Below are 19,896 nucleotides of genomic sequence, written 5' to 3'. Positions count from 1 at the left end.
CACCACTAAAAGGACAAATTTTCAACAATGGAAAGCATTCTTTGGCTTCTTGGAAAAGATCTGCAAAAGTTCTATGGTCCAGTCTCCTGCAATTCTAACATTTGGATTGCGTACAACAGTAGTTGCAAATGGCTTTGATCCTTGTGGGAGGAACAGGGGCCCAGGCTCAACATCTACTCTGTGATTTGCAGGTTTAATAAGAGCAACTTTTGGCTGAGAGGAATGTCCGAGTAGTATGATCCTTTCAATAACACACTCCGTGATGAATTCTTTTCCACCAGACTTAATTCCCGCAATATTTAAGGATGTAAGTTTTCCACCAGAAAATATGAAACGACGATGGATGTATGCCCCATGTTCAAAATCATAACTTTTGCCGTCATCAACATACAGTTCACCCTCTGCCTCTAGAGAACTATTCAGTGCTATTACCTGGAACATACAATGAGAAGATGAGTGATTCTCCTAGCATCAAGGGAATACAAATAATTTTGAGAGCATAAATATAAAGTTAGAAACCATCCAAAACTAATGAAAACATGGGCACTATCATCAATTTCATCCTCGAGAATTTACTCAAGAGAATATCTCAAGGAATTTCTGAAGTTTTTGTATGAAAAATTGGAAAAATAAATACCAATAAGAAAACAAATCATGGCATCACACTAGATTCATCTTATTCCTGACTTCAAAGTAGTATGATATTTGAATTTTTCTTATTCAAAATTTCACCAAAAAAATCGTGATATTAATGAAACACTAGACAAATTTGTCTCAAAGCTTTGAACACCTTAAAATGGAATCCAATAGCTACATTTGCCAACTTTCATGTGTTCACCTATCTTGCAAAACATGTCATCATATGCTCAGAAGTTAGCAGATATTTTCCCCTCATTTGTTTGCATAGCAAGGCCCTTCAACGCAGCCAAGAGGAGTGCCACTGGGAAAGTGGTCCACAGCCTACCCCCAAAATTCAGTAAATAATAAATAAAAACAGGCACAAAAAAAATCCAAAACATGATCAAATCAATTATAATTTATAACATGTGTATATAATTTTAAACATACATATTTTACAATACGAGGCACCTAAACCTTAACACATGCGAATATACACCTATATTTATAAAATCACGTATGCAACCATATATACATATTTTATTCATAAAATAATATAGCGAGTATCAATTTTACTTAATTTAAATCACTTATTAAAATCACTCAAATACGAGAGTTAGTATAAATTTATCCTACCTCGAAATCCATGTAGTTTTACAAGAAGCAAAAAATCTCAAAAATAACAAACTTCTTCAATAGTAAGCTTTCACACTTTAGAGCTACCACAATTTCATGGATTTAGAGAGAGCCTAATTAGTGGCCACTCTCAAAATCGTGAAAAGAATGAGCTGTTTTACTTCAAAAAAATTGGCACTAAAGGAATAAGAGAGAGAACATAAGAGTGAAAGATAAAGTTAACAAGGAAGATATTTATAGAGAGAAATACATATTGATGAGTGTAAGTGTGATGTGAGATGAGGATGTGAGAGGTAGGTGAGGGATTTAAGGAATTGTTTGGTGAAGTTTTTTTTAGAGATTGTGATAGGGTTTGGTAAAGGATTTAAGGGATTAAAAATAAGGAATGTGATGAGTGAGGGGATGTGATGGTTTTAGACTTTGGGTCCTTGAATCCAAACTCAAATCCATTACCCATTTTATTCTTTAGATTTAAATAAGGACCCAAACACAATTTAGTTTTAATTTTGATCAGATCTACCAAGTAGATCCAATCTCAATCAAGTATGTTGACCCATTTAGGTTTTTTAGATCCAAATAACGATCCAAACACATCATGTTAAAAAAACCCATTTCAGGTGGGTTGACTCGTGTGGATGCGTTAGGATCTAAACCCAAATGACTTTTGGATCTATTGGATCTAACACGTTTCAATTGGATATTCCGAATTCAGAATTTCATAGGTGGGTTTTGATCAAATCTTTACTAAGATCCAAACACAAATACCTCTTTTGATCTTGTAAATCTAAATCAATACTTGGATAATTTAGATTTACACTCTTAAATTCTTAAATAAATTATTTAATTTATTAATTAAATATAACTGATGAATAATAGCTAATTAATTAGCCAAAAAATGACAAATTAAACTAAATGCCAAAATATTTTTTTAATTACTTCAAAATTTCAAAAATTTGGTGGGTATTACATAGCAAATATATGAATTTTAAGTTTTTTTATGACAAACATATTCTACCTCAAGTTAATCAAATGCAATTGTTGGCTTATCAACTTAAGGTTGAAGGCATAAACCTTGATGAGTATTTTCAAGTGATTGTGATAATTAAAAAATTATCGAGCCCATGAAAAGACTATCATAATACGTTAAAATATAAAAATGAATATTTTACTTTAGAACATATTTTTTCTCATCTTCAGATTGAAGAAGAAGCTCATTACAGAGATAAAAAGGAAGAAGTTAATGAAGTAGGTATCAAAGTGAATATGATAGATCATAAGCCAAGATTCAAGTCCAGTTTAAAGTCTAAAAACTCCAAACAGAAATTATTTTCTGCTATGTATGTAGCAAACTGAGGCACTATGCAAGAGAGTGTCATCGTTATAAATGACAGGGCACCAATGCAGAAGCTCCCGAAGATTACCTAGTGGATTAAGTAAGCTCATTTTTTATGGTTTAAATGGACAGATGGTGGTATGTAAATTCAGGGTTTACAATTCACGCTTTTTAATGACCAAAGTATGTTTAAAACATACAATGTTATGGGGGAATATAGTCGAGTCTATATGGGAGACTCTCATCCTACAAAGGTTAAAAGAAAGGGACTATGAAACTTAAATTTACATCCGAAAAAAGTCTTACCCTCACAAATGTGTATCATGTATCAACCGTGACTAAGAACTTCTAATATGCCTTCTTACTAACAACATATGATTTTAAGCTTGTGTTTGAATTTGAAAATTAAATATTATCAAAAAACTATATATTTATGATAAAAACTTTGTTTTTGATGGCATGTTCAATAATAATGCCTCTATTTTTATTTACTTGCTTGACTCACTTGAATTATGACATTCTAAACTTGGTCATGTGTATTTTGGATCAATTAAGAAAATGAGTAAACTATGATTAATTTCTGTTTGTAAGCATGATCATTATAATAAATGTGATGTATGCATTTAAAAAAAAAACTTTTCATGGAGTGAAAAGAAGTTCTAAAATTCTTGAACCCATAAATAATGATGTTTGTGATTTGAAAAATACTCCAACTTGTGGGGGTAATTTGTATTTCATAACTTTCATTGATGATTCTTCAAATTTTCTTATGTTTATCTTATAAAAAGCAAAGATGAGCCATTTAAAAAATTCAAGTGTTTTAAAGCTAAAGTCAAGAATTTTCATAACTGTAAAATTATTTCATTTAGATCGGATAGAGGTGGAGAATATTTATCTCATAATTTTATCGAATTTTTATTAATAACATGACATACACAGATAAAACATTACACCTTACATTCCCAACCAAAATGATGTTGCAGAACAAAAAAATAAAACTTTAATTGATATGGTAAATGCAATGCTTATTTGTTATGGTCTTGATTTTAATTTATGAGGAGAAGCTTTACTTAGTGAATGTTATATCTTAAATCGTATACCTTACTTAAAATTAAAAGTTATTTCTTATGAATTATGAAAAAATAAAAAACAAAATTTAAGTTACCTTAAAGTTTAGAGTTGTGTTGCTTATGTCAGATTGAATAAACTTAAACAAACTAAGTTAGGATCTTTATTGGCTACTCTCAAAAAAACAAATCATATACATTTATGAACTTAGAGACTAAATTAATTTGTGAATCTATACAAGCTGAATTTAGAGAAGATTTAACTTTTAAAGATTTGCAAAATCTTTCTTCTCTGAATAATTTTAGTGAACTTGTATCCAAAAAGCATGTTTTAGAATATGAAATTCTAGAAATTTAAAAAAACAAGAGAGCAAGAAAATTAAAGAATTTTGAAACATATTTTCATCTCTATATGATTGACAAAGATCCATTAACCTTTTCTGAAACTATGTCTTTACCTGATGCAACATCTTGGAAAGAAACTATTCAAATTGAAATTGATTTTATTCTTGAAAATAAAACATGGGTTTTAACTAGATTATCACATGGTTCTAAACTACTTTGGACTTGGATTCAGACTTGGACTAGGATTCAAATTCGGCTCGATCCGGTTCGGTCTAGTATGATCTAATCTACTGATCAGGTCAAGTCTTGGTCATGGTTTGACTTTGGCTAATCTTTTTATCACATTTTTGAAAAATTTAGAACTTATAATATCACTTAATATAATTTATTTTTCCTAAACATTTTGATGGTTGACCAATGCAATCAAAGATCATTTGTGACCTTATTGAAGGTTAACCTTAGCCTTAATGGCTAGCCCCAACGTGTTTAGGAATGTTGGGACATTAGTGGGCATCAGTTGTCTGTTGGTGGGCACAAACAACTCGTTAAGAGTGTTTGTTTGAGCCATTACGGGTGCATGCTACCCATTTGGACCCTAATGGGCCTTAATGGATCCATGCAAATTTGGTCTATATAAGTTCCAACTCTCACAGGTTAGACCAATTGTGAACTTCCACTTCCTATGCTCTCTCTCACTTTGTTTTTCTCTTGCAAAGTTGTTCAAAGGTCATCGTGTCGTGGTGGCGTGTCTACTCACTGCAAGGAGTAATTGGAAGTTTATGTGAGGAGTAGGCTTGATTGTATCTCAGAAGCAAAGTTGATCACTACCCCTTGGAACCCAGGTTCAACCCCAGTAGGGCAACTGCCGTTTGTAAGAAAGTGTCTTTGTTTTACGCCTCCAAGCATCAATCCTATTAATTCCTGCAGAAAAAATACTAGAAATTTTAACAATAACTTTGTTTTGTTATCTGCTCACAATAGACACATTCTTTTGTCTCCTTTTATATTGTAAGGTAGGGATATTGATTTTATGCCAGAGGCGACTCCAACCTCATTCTTCTAGTGTGTGTTTTATAGGTATCACCTCAGGATTGGTAGCCAATTTATGTTGAGCCATCAAAAGGTCAAGACCAAGCATCACCTTATATGCCCAAGCAAAGATATCCCTTAACTCCTACTACAAGAAAAATGCGTATTAGTAACGGACGCTATCCATCGCTAAAGACGTTAGCGACGGATTAACAACGGATAACGTCCGTTGCATAACCATAGTCACTAAACTGCGGTAGAATTTATCTGTCGCTAAGTAGCAACGGATCATGTTCATTGCTAATCCGTCACTAAATAGAGATTGATTTGGTTATGTGACAAAATTTAATTTGTCGCTACTATTTAACGAGGGATATGTATCTGTCGCTAATGTACACCACCAATTTGGCGACGACCATTAGCAACAACTTAAATTCTGTTGCAAACCAACGACTGCTTTAAATTGGCACCGAAGTAGCGATAGATATTATCGTCGCTAATTTTAAAAAACAAATATTTTTTTTGAAATATTCTGAAACTCGAGAAAAATTTCTCATTATATAATTCATATAACCTGCTTTTAAAAAACAAAGTACACATAAAAAATACATATACAGGTGAAACAACTTTAACACAAGTTCTAAGTTAAACAAACTTTATCAACCAAATACAGTCCTTGCGAAGTTATAATTAGTTACAAGTACATCAAACAAATTAAACAAATAAATCTAATCCTCGCCAAGATTCTGGGCATCATCCTCTTCATTTTCTCGATCTGCCCCTCCCTCCATGCCTCCATCAGCTCCTCTATGCTGACCATCTCCAGCATCCTACAAGAGAACCAAAATGTTAGTATTTATAAACAAAATATAATGAAATAAATTATATGCAATGCACCTAATCTAATGCAACAAAGTAAATAGCTGAATGACACATAGACTAGCAATAAACTGAAGGACATTAATAGAATTCCAATATGTGTTCTAAGACTGAAAAAAATTGTATAGTGATTCAATCATGCAAATATGTGTTCTAAGGTTGTCAAAGATTGTCACAGTGATTCATGCATGCATATATGGTTTATAAGGCTGTCAAATAAATGTGTTATGTATCACAATCATGCATATATGTGTTACAAGGCAGTAAAAAAACTTCCATAGTGATGAAATCATGCTTATATGTGTTTTAATGTTGTCAAAAAACTTTCATAGTGATTCAATCATGCTTATATATGTTCTAAAGCAGTCAATTTTTTTTTATATTGATTCATTCATGCATAAATGTGTTCTAAGAAAATTTTTATAGTAATTCAATCATGCATATGTGTGTTCTAAGACAGTAAAATAATTTCATAGTGATGAAAGCATGCTTGTATGCGTTCTACGGTTGTCAAAAAACTTTCATAGTGATTCAATCATGCATATATGTGTTCTAAGGTTGTCAAAAAACTTTTATATTTATTCAATCATGCATATATGTGTTCTAAGGTTGTCAAACAACTTTCATATTGATTCAATCATGTATATATGTGTTATAAGGCAGTCAAAAAACTTTCATATATGCTAATATCATGCTCATATGTGTTATAAGGTAGTAAAAAAACTTTCATAGTGATTCAATCATGCTCATATGTGTTTTAAGGCAGTCAAAACACTTTATATGTGATTCAATCATGCATATCATGTTCTAAGGCAGTCAAAAAAATTTATAGTGATTCAATCATGCATATATGTGTTATAAGACATTAAAAAACTTTCATATATGCTAATATCAGACTCATATGTGTTCTAAGGTTGCCATAGTGATGAAAGCATGCTTGTATGTGTTCTAAGGTTGTCAAATTTTTTTTATAGTGATTCAATCATGCATATATGTGTTATAAGGCACTAAAAAAATTTTGTAGTGATGAAATCATGCATATATGTGTTGTAAGGTTGTAAAAAAAACTTTCATAGTGATTCAATCATGTGTATATGTGTTATAAAGGTGTCATAAAAATTATATAGTGAATCAATCATGCGTATATGTGTTATAAGGTGTTAAAAAAATTTATAGTGAGGCAATCATGCATATATGCATTCAATCATGCATATACTAGCTTGAAATCTAACGACATGAAACAAATGACATGAATCATTATACCTAACGGGCACCAAAACTCATCTTGAATGCAGGAAAAAGGAAAGAGCCTGGTTCAGCTAAATCTTGGGTAGTCAGATACACAAAATTCAATTGCAAAAGCCTTTCTAGATTTTGGTCCTGGTTTGGTATGCATCATCCAAACCTGGTTCCATAACCAACATTCTGCTAGAACAGGTAGACCGGGAGCAGATCCAACCCCCCTGTCGTTGTTGCTTAAACAAGGTAGGGGGGCTCCGCCCCCTGCCACTGGAAAATACCAATGGTAGCAGGGTTCTTGCCCTTGTTGGACGAGCAAAAAAAATGACAGGGGGCAGATCCCCCTGCCACCTCTGCTTAAACAAGGGCAGGGGGGTTTCTCCCCCCTGCTGAAAAATACCAGCGGCAAGAGGGGCGAATCCCCTGCTGCCCTTGCTTAAACAAGGGCAGGGGGGGGGGGAGGGGCAGATCCCCCAACCGTCTCTACTTAAAAAAGGGCAGGGGGGATCCTCCCCCCTGCCGAAAAATACCAGCGGCAGGGGGGGGGATCCTCTGTTGCTCTTGCTTAAACAAGGGCAGGGGGCACCCCCCTGCCAGAAAATACCAGCGACAGGGGGGTGAATCCCCTTGCCCTTGTTTAAGCAAGGGCAACAGAGGATCCACCCTCTGTCGAAAAATACCAGCGGCAGGGGGGGGGATCCCCTGCTACCCTTTCTTAAACAAGGGTAGGGGGCGCCCCCCCTGCCAGAAAATACCAGCGACAGGAGGGGAAGATCCCCTGTCGCCCTTGCTTAAACAAGGGCAGGGGGGTTCAGTCCCTTGCCGAAAAATAACAACAGCAGTGGGGGCGAATCCCCTGTTGGAAAATATTGTCGGCAGGAGGGCGGGTCCTCTACCGACAATTTAGAAAGAGAGACAGAGGGGAGGCATGGGTATGGGAGGCGAGCTCACCGGCATACTTTCCTGTTGGTGGGTCGGCAGAAGAGCAGGGGTGGTCGCCGAAGAGCAACACGGGGGTGGTCGACAGAAGAGCTGGTGCGGAGATCGCTGGGGCGATCGTTGGATAGCGGGAGGTGGACGAGGCAATCGTTGGATAGCGGGAGGTGGCAGGGGCTATCGCCGAAGAGCGGGAGGTGGCCGGGGCGGTCACCGAAGTGCAGTAGGTGGCCGGGGCGAGCAACGCGGGGGCGGTCAGGAGAATAGCGGGTGTAGAGAGGGCTGGGGCAGTCGCTGGAGAAAGTGAGGTGGCGGGGGCGGTCACCAGAGAGTGGGAGGTCGCCGGAGAGCGGGAGGTGACCAGGGCCGTCGTTGGGGTGCGCGGCGCGGATGAGAGAGAGAGAGAGAGAGAGAGAGAGAGAGAGAGAGAGAGAGAGAGAGAGAGAGAGAGAGCAAACATAATTTCGTGCCCTAGATGGCATTTAACATCAAAATTTAGCGATGAAACAATTATGTCGCCAACATCGACGTTAATTAGCGACAGAATAATATTTGTTGCTACGCCATTGCTAAGTTTCAACATGTTTTGCGATGAAATAATATCCGTTGCTAATCCATCGCTAAGTAGCGACATATTAGCGACAAATATTATTTCGTCTCTAATCCCGCAACTAATTTCAATGTTAGGGACGACTCATTTTCTCTTGTTAATCCGTCGAAAAATTGTGACAAATGATTTTCATAACTAATCGACGTTTTTCTTGTAGTGTCCTTTGGTAGAGGTGAGCCACCAAAGGCAGGGTGGTTGTGGGGCCCCACCCAGAGTTTTCCTAGTTTCAGTGAGGGTTCCTCATCATAAAAGAAAAATCCTACTCTGATAGGTGGACATAGGCCAGCTTCACTTCTTCAGACAAAAGAACAATGCACATAAGGATGGAGCGGAGATCTCAACATTATATGGTCACCCGATAGCTAGCAGCAAGTGGCATTGTATGCGATCACCAGAAAACATTGTCCAAAGATTAACACATTTTCTCTATATCAACACAATATTTTCAGAATAATCTCAATATCAAAATATGAAAAATAACCATTTAAATGCTTCTCTTGACATTTTCAGATTGCATTGGCTTTTGAAAATATCTAGACAAATTAAATTGTGATATTTTCAAAATGGCTCACTGATCGTGCAATTGGTGGTGGTTGGTGAAGAGAGAGAGAGGAGAATGTTTTTGAGAGAGCGCGCGAAAGAGTGAAAATAGGCGCTTTTCTTTTTTAAATAATTGTCTTTTTACTGTCGCAGATGTGTGCTGCGCCAATGAAAATAATATTTTCGTGGCGCAATTTTGAGATGCGCTAGAGAAACACTGTTTTTTGTGGCGCAGTGTAGGGTTGCGCCAGAAAATATATTTTCCTTGGAGCTGGGTTTTCCTGCTCTAGTGTAAGACTTTTGTTTGGCGTAACCGCTTATTGCGCCAGTAAAACGCAGATTTCTTGTAGTGCCCTACGTCACTTGCTAGCTAATATATATTAAGTCCACGGGGGCTTCGCTCACCTGGTAGGAACAAATCTTGAATGTCACAAGCTAAAGGGTTATCACAAGTTTGGGGGTGCATGACACTTGCCAAGAGGTAGAACCTGAGAGTGAGTGAGATGGTTTTTCCCGGTTGCACCAAAGGAAAAAAAATTACATATTGGCTGTCAACCTTGAAAAAACAGCCACAATACACAAATATTACACGTAATATTCTTGTTTTTAACAGTTTTTTGTTTTTTAATTTATAACCTGAAGAAACCACACCCGGCATGAAAGTCTGGTTGCACTGGCTCAGACTGCCATACCTAATGTAAAACTCCGAGGCTAGGACCCCTGCTCCCGGGGCCTATGTTGGGTGTCAGCTTGTGTATAGAGGAGACACCCATGGGAATTGAACCTTGACCAGCCATCCAGTGGCCAAGACCCCACCCCACTACGCCACCCCCCTTGGGGCTTTTTTGTTCTAGTTTAAAACAACAATTTAAATGAGATTAAAACAGTTGGAGAAGGGGAACTCCCAAGTGCCAGTACACAGTAACATCCAGTAATAAGTAAAATTGGGACTACACCTTGCTAGGTATTTCATAGATTACATATATAATTTAGAAGTCTCTTCACATTGTTTACTTTATTCACCCTCTGCCATCTCTGCAAGATCCTCTCTGTATGGTATTTCTTCTTCTTCTTGTTCTTGATGGCTCTGGTTGATGGTGTCCTTGTTAGTTGCATGTGGTAATGGTGGTGGTGGCTTGTAAGTTACAAGGGAAACCTTTTTAAAGGTAAGATAAAACAATGCCACAATGTAGATGACCATTATAGGGAAAACTATAATGCCTACTATCACTGAAGCTGCCTTTGGCAATTTGTTGTGGATCAACCAATCCACAAAGCCTGTGCTTAGGTAATAAACATTGATTCCAACCACACATAAACCAAGGATCCATGCAAGGATGATCACCTACAAAAAGAATTGCAGATATGGTCACTAAAGGATTAGGGCAAAGAGTCAATCATTAATGGTTAATCATAAGGATGAATTCACTGCTTAAATAAACGCATGTAGGCTGGCCTGACCCAACTTGACTCATTGCTCGCTTGTTAGGGAGCGACTAATTAAGATGAACCTATTCTTGACCTGCCAAAAACCCATGTCAAGTTCAGGTTTGGCCTGGGTTAAGGTTGGTTCAGGTAATTAACCCAACTATTATCAGGTCGGGCTCCATTGACATACTATTCACCGGTACCCGAACCTGGCACTTTGATTACTTGGGCCAGGTTAGGCACTAGTCCTATCAGTCTTTTGGAGCACCCATCTCGAGTCCGGTGCCGGAATGCCCATTGGCAAGCTACCTGATATCCATCTAATTCGTTTTACATATAATTAAAGAGATCGGACCTGAGGGGTTTTTGGTTAGGTTTGTGACCAAACTAGAAATACACAGACTAAGTATGGGTCATGACCTAAGTTGGATACTTTGATCTGATCCATAAAGGTACTACCCAACTGGGCTGGTCCATGTTCAACCACATGGGTAAGGCTGGTATGATTTGCATCTGAGTTGGCAGTTTTCCTTAGAAAGTGCTCTTTCTAGGTTATATTCCGACATGTAAAATATTAACCCCATACATAAACCCTATTATTTCTTTCTCTGTTGAGACATGCATGTTAGGGTTGGTGGATTTGATTTTCTAACTATACACCCAAGGGACAACGACACTCAATTTGATGAAAAGTGAAATGTTCTTCTTTAATTAAACCTAACAAGTGTTGATCAAGAATTGCCCATAGTGACCCTGCACACCAGGCTAGGTGGGTCAACTAATTAAGGCATTCAAGTTGAAGGAGGTTGAGAGTTTGATACCCAGGGTGCACAGCCTTTGCTGCGAGGCCTAAGCCTATACATTTTTAATTAAAGAATGCTAGGGGCATGCTAATCCCACTTGTTAAAAAAAAATTATGCATCTTTTTATAATAATTATATGCATCATAGATTAAGTTGCTGAGGTTTGCACTGCTAAAATAAAAACGAGAGGGGATTACTTGGGGAATGATGTCAGGTGAAGCAGCCCATGACATCTTCACATGAAGTATTAGCTGGGCCATATATACTTTCCTATACCTTTTTTTTTTTATGACAGAGGAACCCTTGTTGAGAACAGGGCCACTTAATGGACCGAGCTCCAGCGAGGAAAACTTCAGGAGGGGCCTGCCTTACATGGTTCGGCTTCGAAAGCTGCTACGGACACACCCGTGTGCCAGTGGGGTTTGATCCGGTGCCTTCATCTCAACGCGCTCACAAACACCCTGCTGGCTACGCGGGCAACCTTCCCATACAATTTTTGAGAGAAATGACTCGTTGCATTGGTAAAGTGCTTGAGCTGTTAGAGTAGAGATGCAGGTTCAAGATTAAAGGGCAGCCATTTCTTGAAAAGGTTAGGACCTAACTCTAGCACACCCCTTCCCAATGATGTGGAGTTCATAGAACTGCACTGGGTATGACCTGGACTTTCATGTTTCTTATATGAAGTGGGTGAGGAGCAGATACAAGTATGGATAAAACTTACAAGTATGTGGTTTGTGTGGGGTCCCATCTTCTTCTTACTGCTGGTGAACCTGAGGAGGGGTAAGATGGTAAATGGGAGCCCAAATGACAGGACCATCTGCACTCAAAATTGCCAGTGTCTTAGCTTAATTAATCACAGTGGAAACACAAGTCTAAAAAGGAAAAAGAAAATAATAATCATCAGCATGAACATCAAAATTTAAAAATGTCTAAACATGGTTCCAAATCATAAATGTTAGGAGCTCCAAAGGGGTTTGTGGCATAGTGGGATAGGGCCTAGGCCCCTAGGCAGGCGGTCTAGGTTCAAATCTCATGGGCGTCACCCCTTGTGCAAGCTGAAGCTTGAAGACTCCCTGGGGAAAGGTCAAATGTGCAAAAATGAATTGAAAAAATAAAACTTTTACTAGATGGTTTGGAGCCCATGAGTGTGGCAAACATCATGTTCTACTATCATACATCTTTTCTCTTGTATATCAACCTAGCCAAATTCACATGCACCACCAATTCCAGCGCATTTAAGCCTTGCCAAAGAAGTCTAAAATTATTTTGATTTCAGGGAGTCGCCAAGCTTCGGCTTACACAGGGGGGTGACGCCCATGGGATTTGAACCTAGACTGCCCATCAAACACGGTCTAGGCCCCATCCCACTGCTTTTCTTTTAAATAACAAAACTTTATGGGCTGTTTGTTTCACGAGAAAAAAAACCATTTCTTAAGAAAAAAAGAGTTATTTTCCTACAGGATGTGAAACAAACATGCCCCCATAGAAATACAGTCGGCCCATGTGGCGGTGCAGTGGGCCCCACATTGTTTTGGTATGGGGCCTCCTCATTTCGTATGAAAAGGCAAAATTTCATAAGCGAGAGAGTATATATTGAGAAGTCTGATCTTGATTTGGTTGGACTTTACCTGCAGCTGCTCAATTTGGCTTTCAAACTTGAAGAAAATGAAATTGGTTCATATGTCATCAATTCATTTATAAACTTGCAGGTTCCTAAACTAAACCCATCTTGACCATGAGGGAACAAAAATGTGGTAAGCAAATTAGCCAACTTTTAAATTATGGAACATTATTTGACTTTAAGAATATGACAGGTACACTAACAATTTGAATGGTTTTACCCAGTCCCTCATTTCATGTTACAAATTGATTAATTCCACATAACAAGTATATATATATATATATATATATATATATATATATATATATATATATATATATATATTATTCACAAACTACAACCAATCAAAGTTTATACTGGCTAATGTTCATAAACTACTAGTCAAGTCAAGGTATATATGTAGTTAGAGGAACAGGAATAGATACCGATGAAACTATGATGAGTTGAGCACAAGCAGATGTTCCTCCAGTTATGGCAACTATTAAGCTTGGTATGATAGCCAAAAACCTTGTCGCAAAAGTGATTATCCATTTCTTGATCTTCTTTTGAAGAAAACCCTACAAAACCAACATTTAGGTTATTTCCATCTGCAAATGCACTTAGGACGCGTTTGCATCCCATGGAAAAAGGTTCCATGGAAAACCGGCATGGAGTCTTCTTCCACAGAAAATGCTCCTGCTTCCACAAAAAGAGAGCAAATTCAACATGATGCAGACGGGTCTCTTAGTTTAGAATGCAATCTGTGGTAGCCTAAGGATGGAGTAGATGTGACCTAGACTCACCAAAATACTCGACCAAGGTGTGGCTGGCCCATCCCAACCATGACCAAACACTGTGGGCCTGTGGCTATGTCCCAACCATGACCAAACACTGTGGCAATGGATTGTTCATGTGAATATGCATGGTTGACCATGTTAGCATCTCAACCAATTACCAACCTTATTGACAAAAGTTTTAAAAGGTAATTTATTCATACGAGATTTTCAAAAGCTTCAGTCCTACTTGGTCCCTTTCGGAAAATCTTAGCCAAATAATTTTTAAAAGCTCTAACAATATAAGAATAAAGAATACATTTAAAATGTGTAAAAAGATGAAATTGATGCTTTTTTTCTCAATTCTCGAGACTTTCCCTCCTAAAACATAACACAGCACAGTGAAATCATTATATTCTTAATTAAATGATAAAATCATGCTTTCAAGATATTGAAATTATGTTGGTGATTTTTAAACTTTTACGAAAATATCACGATTTTCACCCGATTTTAAATAAATCTTGCGATATTTGACACCACGCTACCAACTCAAACCCAGGATGGCCAAAAGTTGCCCTAATGCCAGATGAACCAGAGAAAAAAAGAAAAAAGAAAAGAAAAGAAAAAGAAAATACTATAACCACATTTACTTGCATAACATATTGTCCGGAATATCCCACAGTAAGGGCTGAGCCTTGTGCTGATGCCAGTAGGGAAATGCCATAGACCAGCCGGCTCGATTTGCCTAGCACATTCTGCCATGAAAACAACATAACCACCATAAAAAATGTCAGTTTTTTTTTTTATCAGCAAGCTAAAGCTAGGGTTAAATGGAAAGCAGATCAGGTGATCTGTCAGATCACTTTGGAAAAGTGATCTGACGTCTTCGATGTTCATTGTTTCAATCCAAAAAGTGTCCGATGGTAGTCATAATGGTGACCATTGATAACCATAATAGACGGTGAAGATGGCAGATCACTTTCCCAAAGTGATTTGACAAATCACCTGATTTGTTCTTGGGTTAAATGTCAATTATCCCATGCATACCAGACCAAGTAACTCGACAATGTTTTTGAACACGAGGCTACCTTTGGATGTCTCGGTTCTCGAATCAACCACACCCTCTCCCCCTTCCCAAAAAAAGTCGGGCACGTTTGGAAGAGCGAGAAAATCTGATAGGAAATGAAAGTTTCCTTATGAGGTGTATTTTAAAATAAAGTTTTTGAGTTGTTTGTTTAGCATGAGAAAAACAAAGTGAGAAATTGTAAAAAAATGAGAGAGAAGAGGAGGAGGGTGATGGTGGTGGTGATGAGATGGTGAGATGGGTGGTGGAGAGATTAACGATAAATTTTCTTGGTGCTCATGGAGGAATGTTTTCTATCAAAAAATGTACTTTTTATAAAAACTCTCTCAACGAAAAAGTGTCGCTTGTTTGGAAGGGTTAGAAAATCCGTACGGTTTTTAAAAAAAAAATTCCACTTTTTCTAAGTCTTTCTTGCTTCCAAGTGTGCCCACTAGTGTGTTTCATCCTACTACTCTTTTTTGTTAGCTCCATTATGACCCTCCAAAAATAGTAGTTATATCTTTTTTTCTCGATTTGAATCATTAAATGTGTTTGCCATTTCTTATTTACTAAAAAAAAAATTCTCTTAAATTCATTTTATGTAAAAACATATTTATCATCAGATTTTATTGCAACATCGAACATTGATTTTTTTTTTTTATCTCTTCAAAAACACATCATAGCATAAAAATTACTTAATCAAATACATGTTCTCTACTAGGTAACAATGATAAATACATTTAGTGGTTCAAATCAAGCAAAAAAATTTTTTTTTTTACCTGCAACCACGATTTTTGCATAGTCCTAAGGGTGACCTAACGAAAAAGAGGGTAGGATGATCCCCGGTCTCTCCAAACATATGTATCTCAGATCCTGAAAATGTGAGGGTTTGGATCTCGGCATTGGCTCAGGCCACATCAATGGCTCCTACGACATCAAGTCCTTGGTTCTGAGATACATCATAAACTCACCCTAAGGTGATCACATGCTGAATCAAATTCCGACATACATTGAAGACTATTAGATGGTTGTGTCCAGCATCAAAATTCAAGAAGCTATAAGAAATCATTAGTCCAGAGTCCAGACCAATGTTGTCAGTATCCGCCTAAAATTGATAACTATTTTTTAATAAAGGTAAACAAATGCTTAAAAATATTTTTTTAATGGTTTTAACAAGCGTCACACGTTCTGATTTGACACAAAATATTTTTAATTATTTTTTGGCTGATTCAGAACGATTCACTTGAAAATCGGTTTCGGTCTCTTTTGGCCAAACAATTCAGGGCCGATACCGATACCGATACTGACAACATTGGTCCAGACAATGAACTGGGGATGTGCTTGTGAGTGTCTTGAGCCCTCACCTTCAATAAGAAGGCTGCATTGTTGAGAGTTAAATGCTGGCATACGGCTGTCGCTTCAGCAGAGATGTTTGCGGCAAAGCATATGCTTCCGGCAACTGATATAGCAACAATGTTGATGAACAGTGCCAAGACTAATGGTGGCGCACTTTCGATCGTGAAATATCGACATGCATCCTTTACAGAAGTAGAAGCATGGCAAGAATGTATCAGATATATATTATATGCAATTAATTGTAATTGATTTGCTAAGGCAAAAGCTGGGTTATAGATTAACAAACTTGCACAGGATGCATGTTACCATTTACTCCCTTTCGTGTCAAGATCGATGAACCACAAAATAACATCACATACACACATGGATATATATTTGCTACAGTCGATTGTACCTACAATTTAGTTGGGATCGATCTCCAGATGCAAATTGTTTTGACTCGATCTAATCTTTTATAAATGTTCAGTCGATTTTGTAGGAACCAACTTTTTTATAGTGTTTTTCTATAAAACAAAAACATGTTTTCCGAGTCAAGAAAATTCGGTGATCACCGCCATTGATTTTGAATTCTGTTATGGCCTATATATTATGTATCTCTTAAAGTGTCACAAACAGCTTAAAAATGTGTATGCATATATAGGTCTCTGTTAATCTACACTGTATTTTACATAATTAACTATGTAGAAAACATGCTTTCGGTGAGGAATTTTTCCTGAAAAAAAATTCAAAATTTGTTAAACCGATCGACTCAACCCAAATCATGACTTTAGTAAATAAAAAAATGATATACATATCTACAAGATTAGATTAAGCAAAAATTACTTGCAGCCGTCTTTTTTAAGTGTTTATGACATTTTAGAATATATACATATATATATGAGAACTTATGTGTGAACTAGGATTTTCCAAACTTTTTTTAACAAATTCAACCTTGCAAATATGTTCGACATGATCCATTTTTTAAGAATCGACTATTGGATCATGTTTTTTTATGAAATGATGGTTTTTTGATGCTTGAATATTTACAAAAAATTGGTGATTTTCAATCCTTGAAAAATCCTACTTATGCATCAAAATTGAATGATCAAAGTGGTGGTTGCTACAAACCAACCATGTAGATCACATCTGTATGGTAAGATTTATGGGGGAAAAAGAACTCATGAAAATCTTGGTTCACAAAAAAGATTTCATATTTCTAGTATATGTATATATATAGAGACACACACTATCTAGTTAGAAAATCATAAGCTTAAGTTGTATCTACTAAATGTGACCTCATAGATGTTTTTTGCATGGCTTGTTTCCAAAGGTTTACCCCTGGATGATACTTTTTGACCTAAAAATATGATTTTTTAAGTTACATAATTTTGGTACTTTGTTGGCTGCTGATTTTTGAAGCTCTTGGAAAACAAACTTACCTTTGCAAAACATGATCCAAAACTTGTTTTCCACCAGAAACTAGTCTATAAGGTTAAATCTACCAAAAAAGGTAGGAAAAATATGAAAAAAAGTATCGTTTTCTATGTGAGAAATTAAATGCAAAGAGAGAAAGAGAGGTACTTACGTTTATGCCTTTGACAGACTGAGGAGGTTTCCTTGTGAGGACTAGTGCGGAATGAATAAAGAGGTTGTGCCTAATAAAGATTAGTTAGTATGTACATCATGTCTAGAATTAATAAAGGAGTTAGTATTCCATCACAAGAGTGTGGGCGGCCGGCCAACTTACGGCATGATAAGAGCACCAAGGAAGGCGATGCCATCTCCCATGGCATGTCGACCACTGAACCCAGGAACGAACCCTCTCAGCACCTCCGACGCTTTGGGCTTCGCATATGGCAGCTCCCCAACGAAGCAGGCTGCTATCACGAACACTACCATTGCCAGCATCAGCTCCAACTTTCGAAACTGCCACAAATTAATGAAAGTCATCATCTTCTCTAAGTAATTATATAGGATGAGAGAGAACTCTCTCTCTCTCTCTCTCTCTCTCTCTCTCATATGCAATCATGCCAAGTAGAGTGGAAAATTCTAGGAGACTTCTTACCCCATATCTTTGCAACCCAAGAAGAATAAGTGGGGACAGTCCTGTGAGGAGGACCCCAACCCAAACAGGGATGTGCAGCAGTATGTTGAGAGCAAAGGCTGTTCCAATTACTGAATGAAGGCAAAAGCGGCAAAGTCAAATACAAGTACAAGAGAGAGAGAGAGAGAGAGAGAGAGAGAGAGAGAGAGAGAGAGAGAGAGAGAGAGTTGTGGTTATGGATCACTCGACACAAATTCTTTCAGAAAAAGAGGAAAAAAAAGGAACAAGTATCAATTAGTACTATATCCGACCTTGTTAAACTTTTAGTTTGTGATTAAAAGCAAAAACAATCCTTTTTATGTTTTTCTTTCTTGCTATATATGTACATACCTTCTGCTATGTCAGCTCCTACAACAGCAGCCTCAGCAAGCAACCATAAACAGTAGTTCACATACTTGGGGTACTCTAGCCTAAAATGCTCAGCTAGATGCATGCCTGCACCACAGATAATTGACCAACTAAGAGCCTGAAACTATGATATATCTCCATTTATTTATGTAGAAAAGTAAGAATCAGATACCTGTTACAACTCCTAGATTGGCAGCAAGAGTCTGGACTATAAAAACTAGGATGAAACCAAGAAGAATTATCCACAGCAACTGTTTTGAAAATCACATTAAAGTATTGTTCATACTGCTGTCAATCTATAGAATAAGGGAAAGATCAAAAGGAAGCCAATCACCATACCGCATACTTATCATTTGATGCAGTTTGGAATAACGTCTCCACTGCAATGAATCCAACAGTAATATAAGAATCTAAAAATTTAGTATGGAGTTGCTAATTGAGATATAATAAGGACATGTAAATAATTAATGTATCACTCATCCGCACCACTTCCTGGATCGATATAAGCCATGCAAACAAGAAATCCTGGACCAATATGATAGATGAGCTTCCTCCATCCTGTTTTCTGATGGATAGTGAATGCACAAAATGAGAGAGAGAGAGAGAGAGAGAGAGAGAGAGAGAGAGAGAGAGAGAGAGAGAGAGTACTAACCTCAACTTCATGCTTCGGTTGGGAACCAGGCTCAGGTTGGCGAGTCCCATTAGCCTCTACATCTTGTACATCAACATCCAATGCAACAATTCTGTTGCTTCCCCTCCAAGATGGCTCTCTTCCCACGATTTGTTTCCCTTCACTCCCTTCTGATCTGCGGTCCTCACCTTTCATTTCTTCTTTTTCATTTACCTTCATTTTTCCTACATTAATCTTGCAATCACGGTAGATTTTGCTTCATATTTATACCCCATCAAATCTCTACATTATTTCTGCTAACCATTCATTCAGTTTACGCTATCTTTTAAAAAACTATCAGGTTCAATTATGAACAGTACTCTGACATCACCTTTGTGGCCATCAGCTGAAGCAATGATGGCATAAGTCATTGGTCATGGGACCCACTTGTCTCCAGGCCCCATCTACCGACCTAAATTGCCACCTGCTCAATATTCAGGTTGCAAGTCTTTCATTTTGTTGTATTTGCTTTTATTCTCTTCAAAATATATGTATAGGGGAATGAAAAACTACACTAAGAAACATTTTATGGGATTTTCG

General features: G+C 37.3%; 1 pseudogene across 1 annotated transcript in view; it reads right to left on the bottom strand.

Annotated features, from left to right (window-relative positions):
* LOC149838284 (metal transporter Nramp6.2-like) overlaps window positions 1–19,548 on the bottom strand; it is an 88,232-nt pseudogene extending 68,684 nt beyond the window's left edge. Inside the window, exons 1-10 of the transcript XR_016431950.1 lie at window positions 19,339–19,548; window positions 19,173–19,251; window positions 19,026–19,066; window positions 18,859–18,937; window positions 18,669–18,773; window positions 18,300–18,409; window positions 17,982–18,160; window positions 17,820–17,889; window positions 16,264–16,437; window positions 14,487–14,591 (exon numbers count right to left, since the gene is read on the bottom strand). The product of XR_016431950.1 is annotated as a metal transporter Nramp6.2-like (transcript). The remainder of the gene's footprint in view (window positions 1–14,486; window positions 14,592–16,263; window positions 16,438–17,819; window positions 17,890–17,981; window positions 18,161–18,299; window positions 18,410–18,668; window positions 18,774–18,858; window positions 18,938–19,025; window positions 19,067–19,172; window positions 19,252–19,338) is intronic.
* Window positions 19,549–19,896: the final 348 nt, after the last annotated feature.

Source organism: Nuphar pumila, chromosome 5, assembly GCF_984573655.1.
Source record: "Nuphar pumila chromosome 5, dmNupPumi1.hap1.1, whole genome shotgun sequence".
NCBI lineage: Eukaryota > Viridiplantae > Streptophyta > Magnoliopsida > Nymphaeales > Nymphaeaceae > Nuphar > Nuphar pumila.
This window is presented reverse-complemented; position numbering and strand designations above follow the sequence as displayed.